We start from the raw sequence: 6,535 nt of genomic DNA, 5'->3' as shown, positions 1-6,535 counted from the left end.
GGAACTCTTCAGCTGGCTAGCTCCGGAATAATTGATGTTTGCTCCGGAATCGACGTAAGCCGATAGTCACATGGATAGCAGCTAGCTAGCTGCGAGATCCAGGTATAATGTCCAGAGTTAGCGGTTGAAATCCGGGACATGGAGAGAAAATAAGGTCCGGTATGTTCCGGTCCGAGCCGCGCCGTACAAAACTGACGATAGATTTTCGAGCTAAAGGATAACTGATGACCACAAACCGTGGTTAGCTGAATACTAATGATTAGCCAGTAAAGAAGCTAACTATCTTCTGGTTAGCTTCAGGCTAGCTTCTGGCCTAGCTTCTGGCATGGCTTCTGGTTAGCTTCTATGGATTACAGATTTGAGGTAAATAATACTTTCTTTTTTTTAAATATAATTGGTGAGGCGGGTTGCAGGAGAGTGTTTTGAAGATGAGTTTATGGAAAAAAAATATATATATAACAAGGAAGAAAGTTGTAAATATATATGTATATATATGTATATACACGGGACACGACAAGACGAGGACAAAAGGCGTCTGACTGCTATGTCATCTTGGAGCATTTTGTTGAAAATATAAGGTCCAACAGTTGACAGTGTATGTCAGAGCAAAAAACCAAGCCATGAGGTCAAAGGAATTGTCCGTAGAGCTCAGAGACATGATTGTGTCAAGGCACAGATCTGGTGAAGGGTACCAAAACATTTCTGCAATATTGAAGGTCCCCAAGGACACAGTGGCCTCCATCATTCTTAAACGGAAGAGTTTGTGAACCACCAAGACTCTTCCTAGAGCTGGCCACCCAGGCTAAACTGAGCAATCGGGGGAGAAAGGGCTTTGGTCAATTCAAAATAGCTCTACTCTGAGAACTACTTTTAATCACAGAGTGGAAAACATAGAACCATACTGTGTTGATCACAATTATGGGTGTATCTGGAATAAGACAAACCCTATACATAGAGTTGGAGTCTGAGTGTGTGTACACACAGCCACCTCTTTAACCACTCTTCAAAATATTTGGCAGCCTTTGAGATGGAGAGGCAGGAGAAGGAGTGACAGAACAAGAGTATAATAAAAGCATGACTTCCTCCCACTCCTGCTCACAGCAGCAGTGCAGTGGAGTATCTTCAACAGCCATAGGCCCAGGGATTTCACATCACATTCCATGATGCAATGCAGAATACGGCTTCACACAGAACAATCACCAAAACCCATAAGATAACACTTCGCACAGCACAGCCAAACATCATGTATCACATGAAGAGAAATGTGTGTTCTCCGGACGAGATGCCTTGTCACGGACCTGCTGTTTCGATCTTCGCTCTATCTCTCCCTCTCCCCCACCTCTCTCTCTCTCTCTCTCTCTCTCTCTCTCTCTTGCAATGCATGCTGGGAGTTTTTTGGAGTTTGAGTGTTTGGTGTGGAGGGCTCTATCCTAACTAACTTTCTTTGATTATTTTCTTTACATGTTATTTTCTATGGTGGAGGGTTAATGCAATATTGTTTTAGGGGTATCCACAGTTTTTTCAAAGTTAGGGTGGAAGAGGACAGAGTAACTTTCCTGGGGTTTGGAAGGTGTGGTGTTTTTATTCTTTGTCCCCAACTCTCTAGGCGACCAGTTTGATAGCCTTTAGCCGCACCCTCATACTACTCCTCCTTTGTTCCACGGGTGATGTGGAGGTAAACCCAGGCCCTGCATGTCCCCAGGCACCCTCATTTGTTGACTTCTGTGATTGCATTGGTTTCATGCATGTCAACATCAGAAGCCTCCTCCCTAAGTTTGTTTTACTCACTGCTTTAGCACACTCTGCCAACCCTGATGTCCTTGCCGTGTCTGAATCCTGGCTTAGGAAGGCCACCAAAAATTCTGAGATTTCCATACCCAACTATAACATTTTCCGTCAAGATAGAACTGCCAAAGGGGGAGGAGTTAGTCTGCAAAGTAATGTCATACTTTCCAGGTCCATACCCAAACAGTTCAAACTACTAATTTTAAAAATTACTCTCTCCAGAAATAAGTCTCTCACTGTTGACGCCTGCTACCAACCCCCCTCAGCTCCCAGCTGTGCCCTGGACACCATTTGTGAATTGATCGCCCCCACATCTAGCTTCAGAGTTTGTTCTGTTAGGTGACCTAAACTGGGATATGCTTAACACCCCGGCAGTCCTACAATCTAAGCTAGATGCCCTCAATCTCACACAAATAATCAAGGAACCCACCAGGTACATCCCTGCATCTGTAAACAAGGGCACCCTCATAGATGTTATCCTGACCAACTGGCCCTCCAAATACACCTCCGCTGTCTTCAATCAGGATCTCAAGCGATCACTGCCTCATTGCCTGTATCCGCTACGGGTCCGCAGTCAAACGACCACCCCTCATCACTGTCAAACGCTCCCTAAAACACTTCTGCGAGCAGGCCTTTCTAATCGACCTGGCCCGGGGTATCCTGGAAGGATATTGACCTCATCCTGTCAGTTGAGGATGCCTGGTCATTCTTTAAAAGTAACTTCCTCACCATCTTAGATAAGCATGCTCCGTTCAAAAAATGCAGAACTAAGAACAGATATAGCCCTTGGTTTACTCCAGACCTGACTGCCCTCGACCAGAACAAAAACATCCTGTGGCGGACTGCAATAGCATCGAATAGTCCCCACGATATGCAACTGTTCAGGGAAGTCAGGAACCAATACACGCAGTCAGTCAGGAAAGCAAAGGCTAGATTTTTCAAGCAGAAATTAGCATCCTGCTCTAACTCCAAAAAAGTTCCGGGACACTGTAAAGTCCATGGAGAACAAGAGCACCTCCTCCACAATGCCACTGCAATGAGGCTAGGTACCACGGTCACCACCGATAAATCCATGATAATTGAAAACTTCAACAAGCATTTCTCAACGGCTGGCCATGCCTTCCTCCTGGCTACTCCAACCTCCTGGCTACTCCAACCCCCCCCGCAGCTACTCGCCCAAGCCTTCCCAGCTTCTCCTTTACCCAAATCCAGATAGCAGATGTTCTGAGATCCCCAAGGATTGGAAAGCTGCCGCAGTCATCCCCCTCTTCAAAGGGGGAGACACCCCTGGACCCAAACTGTTACAGACCTATATCCATTCTGCCCTGCCTATCTAAGGTCTTTGAAAGCCAAGTCAACAAACAGATCACTGACCATCTCGAATCCCACCGTACCTTCTCCGCTGTGCAATCTGGTTTCCGAGCCGGTCACGGGTGCACCTCAGCCACGCTCAAGGTACTAAACGATATCATAACCGCCATCGATAAAAGACAGTACTGTGCAGCCGTCTTCATCGACCAGGCCAAGGCTTTCGACTCCTTCAGTCACCATATTCTTATCGGCAGACTCAGTAGCCTCGGTTTTTCTAATGACTGCCTTGCCTGGTTCACCAACTACTTTGCAGACAGAGTTCAGTGTGTCAAATTGGAAGGCATGTTGTCCGGTCCTCTGGCAGTCTCTATGGGGGTGCTACCGATCCTCGACTTCGGCGATGTCATCTACAAAATAGCTTCCAATACTCTACTCAGCAAACTGGATGCAGTTTATCACAGTGCCATCCGTTTTGTTACTAAAGCACCTTATACCACCCACCACTGCGACCTGTATGCTCTAGTCGGCTGGCCCTCGCTACATAATCTTCGCCAGACCCACTGGCTCCAGGTCATCTACAAGTCCATGCTATGTAAAGCTCCGCCTTATCTCAGTTCACTGGTCACGATGGCAACACCCACCCGTAGCACGCTCTCCAGCAGGTGTATCTCACTGATCATCCCTAAAGCCAACACCTCATTTGGCCGCCTTTTCTTCCAGTTCTCTGCTGCCTGTGACTGGAACGAATTGCAAAAATCTATGAAGTTGGAGACTTTTATCTCCCTCACCAAACTTTAAACATCTGCTATCTGAGCAGCTAACCGATCACTGCAGCTGTACATAGTCCATCGGTATATAGCCCACCCAATTTACCTACCTCTTCCCCATACCGTTTTTATTTATTTACTTTTCTGCTCTTTTGCACACCAGTATCTCTACCTGCACATGACCATCTGATCATTTATCACTCCAGTGTTAATCTGCTAAATTGTAATTATTCGCCTACCTCCTCATGCCTTTTGCACACAATGTATATAGACTATTTTTTTCTACTGTGTTATTGACTTGTTTATTGTTTACTCCACGTGTAACTCTGTGTTGTTGTCTGTTCACACTGCTATGCTTTATCTTGGCCAGGTCGCAGTTGTAAACGAGAACTTGTTCTCAACTAGCCGACCTGGTTAAATAAAGGTGAAATAAAATAAAAATAAAAATCAGGCACTTTTTTTCAGAAAAACGATGGCAGTGTCTATCATTGCTCTTCTACCATCTATCCCATATCTGCACCTCCCTCTTCCATCAAAAACAAGTTACCTGGTTAAAGTTAGTTAGCCTAGGGGTTAGGGTTAAGGTTAGAGTTAAGTTTAGGAGTTAGGTTAAAGGGTTAAGGTTAGAGTTAGGGGAAGGGTTAGCTAAGTAGTTACAAAGTAGCTAAAAAGTAGTAAGTAGTTGAAAGTTTGCTAATTAGCTAAAGTCCTCTGTGATGAGATTCAAAATCATAACCTTTGGATCGTTAGACATCCGTGTTATACTGTATGCCCACCCCTCCACCCTGACCAACCACCCTACTTTCGTTTTGCCTTAAATAACCATTTGTCTTATATAACCATACCAAACATAACATATTATACTAATTTGAGTGTCCCGGATTTACATTTACTATGTTACGTCTAGTCTATGAGATCAGGCTGATCACAGACATGAACAGAGTAACAGGTCATTGTAGTTATGAGTGTGAGGGATTGGAGGATTTCACTGTGGGTCAATGCAGAGCTAAGCATGAAGGGTTTTTGTGGCATGACATAAAATCAGAAACCACAGCACAGAGGAAACCTCTGAGGGTCATAATGGCTGGTCCCATTAAACCTGGGGGAGGAGGAGTTTGAGCAGACCTCAGAGGACAGGAGCTGTCATGGTGTTAAGGACAGTAGATGAATCACCGCACTTTTTTGCTCTTGTTCCCTGTGTGTGTGTGTGTGTCTGTGTGTGTGTGTCTGACAGAGGTAGAAAGTGATGAAATACAGAATTGTGCATTCGTTTTTGTAGCTTTTTATTATTGTAATAGATCATTTTCATCCCTAGCTTTTTAAGAATGAGGCAAGATGAAGTCAAATTTCTCAAACAAGAAACATGGTTGACTGTTTCCCTTCAGTCGATTTCTCATTCTCTTGTAAAATAGCAATGACGCAAGCGCTCTGATCTAGAAGCCAGTGAAAGCGAGAGGTTTTACAGCTAGTTTGTTCAGCTCAGGAAAGCGCCACGGCAGCACTTTGGAGTGTAGCATTGTGTTTTGATATCCTCATCTCCTTTGACAGTGTCTCCCGCATTCCGACAGAGCAGATAAAGCAGTACTGGGTAGAGCTGGTGGGGCTTTCAGAGTCAGTTTCATCTTTCTGCTCAGGCACAGGGCAGGCATCCTATGAACTGTTTATCTCAGGAGTGCCTGATTTACCTCTGAACGGTGTCAAATGTGAGAGAAAGTGGGATCCGGGTGCTCTTTTACCGTTGTATGGATGTCTCTCTTGACGAAGAAAAGCCTTGCCAATGAGAACCTTATTCCAGTCAGAGAGATATTATCAATATTTGTGTTGACACATACCCTACTGCTTCAGTCAGGATAGCATCACGGCTGGGGATTTGTTGTCATCTGTCTGAGACGGAGATACTGGTTGAGCAGAATACATTTAGAGGTACATTGGGAAAGAAAATCCTGCATGTATGAAAAAGCCCACCCTGTGGGTGTCACAACATCTGCGGAAGTCGAAGCCTCTCCTTGTTCGGGCGGTGCTCGGCGGTCGACGTCACCGGTCTTCTAGCCATCATTGATCCATTTTTCATTTTCCATTGGTTTTATCTTGTCTTACTATACACCTGGTTTCAATCCCATTCATTACCTGTTGTGTATTTAACCGTCTGTTTTCCCTCATGTCTTTGTCAGAGATTGTTTTATGTTCAGTATTCGTGTTTTGTATTTGGTGCGCGACGGGTCCTCGTACCCACTTTGTTTCATTGTATTTCATGGTTTTGGAGTTGTTTTAAGTTTTAATTATCCTGCGCCTGACTTCCCTGCCACCTATAAACACGACTGTGATAGAATCTCCGACCAAAATGAAGTCAGCAGGAGAAGGTACCCCAGCCGTGGAGGTGGAGGAGCGCGTCATGGAACATATGGCGATGATTTCCAAACTGAGCGCAGCCATGGATCGCGTTGTCCAGAATATGGACCGCTGGGAGACACAGGGAGTTTTTTCCAGCGCCTCTACCAGGACAACCAGGGGTCTACCCTGAACACCCCTTTCCCACCTGAACCTAGCAGGATCCATCTATCCATACCACAAGGATATGACGGAGATGCTGCCGGATGCCAGGGTTTCCTCCTAAAACTAAGCATGTACCTGGCCACGGTCCACCCAGCTCCATCGGACCGTGAGAAGAGTTT

Source organism: Oncorhynchus mykiss, chromosome 6 (genome assembly GCF_013265735.2).
Source record: "Oncorhynchus mykiss isolate Arlee chromosome 6, USDA_OmykA_1.1, whole genome shotgun sequence".
NCBI classification, from domain to species: Eukaryota; Metazoa; Chordata; class Actinopteri; order Salmoniformes; family Salmonidae; genus Oncorhynchus; species Oncorhynchus mykiss.
The sequence above is the reverse complement of the archived record's forward strand: the minus strand, read 5'-3'. Positions refer to the sequence as shown.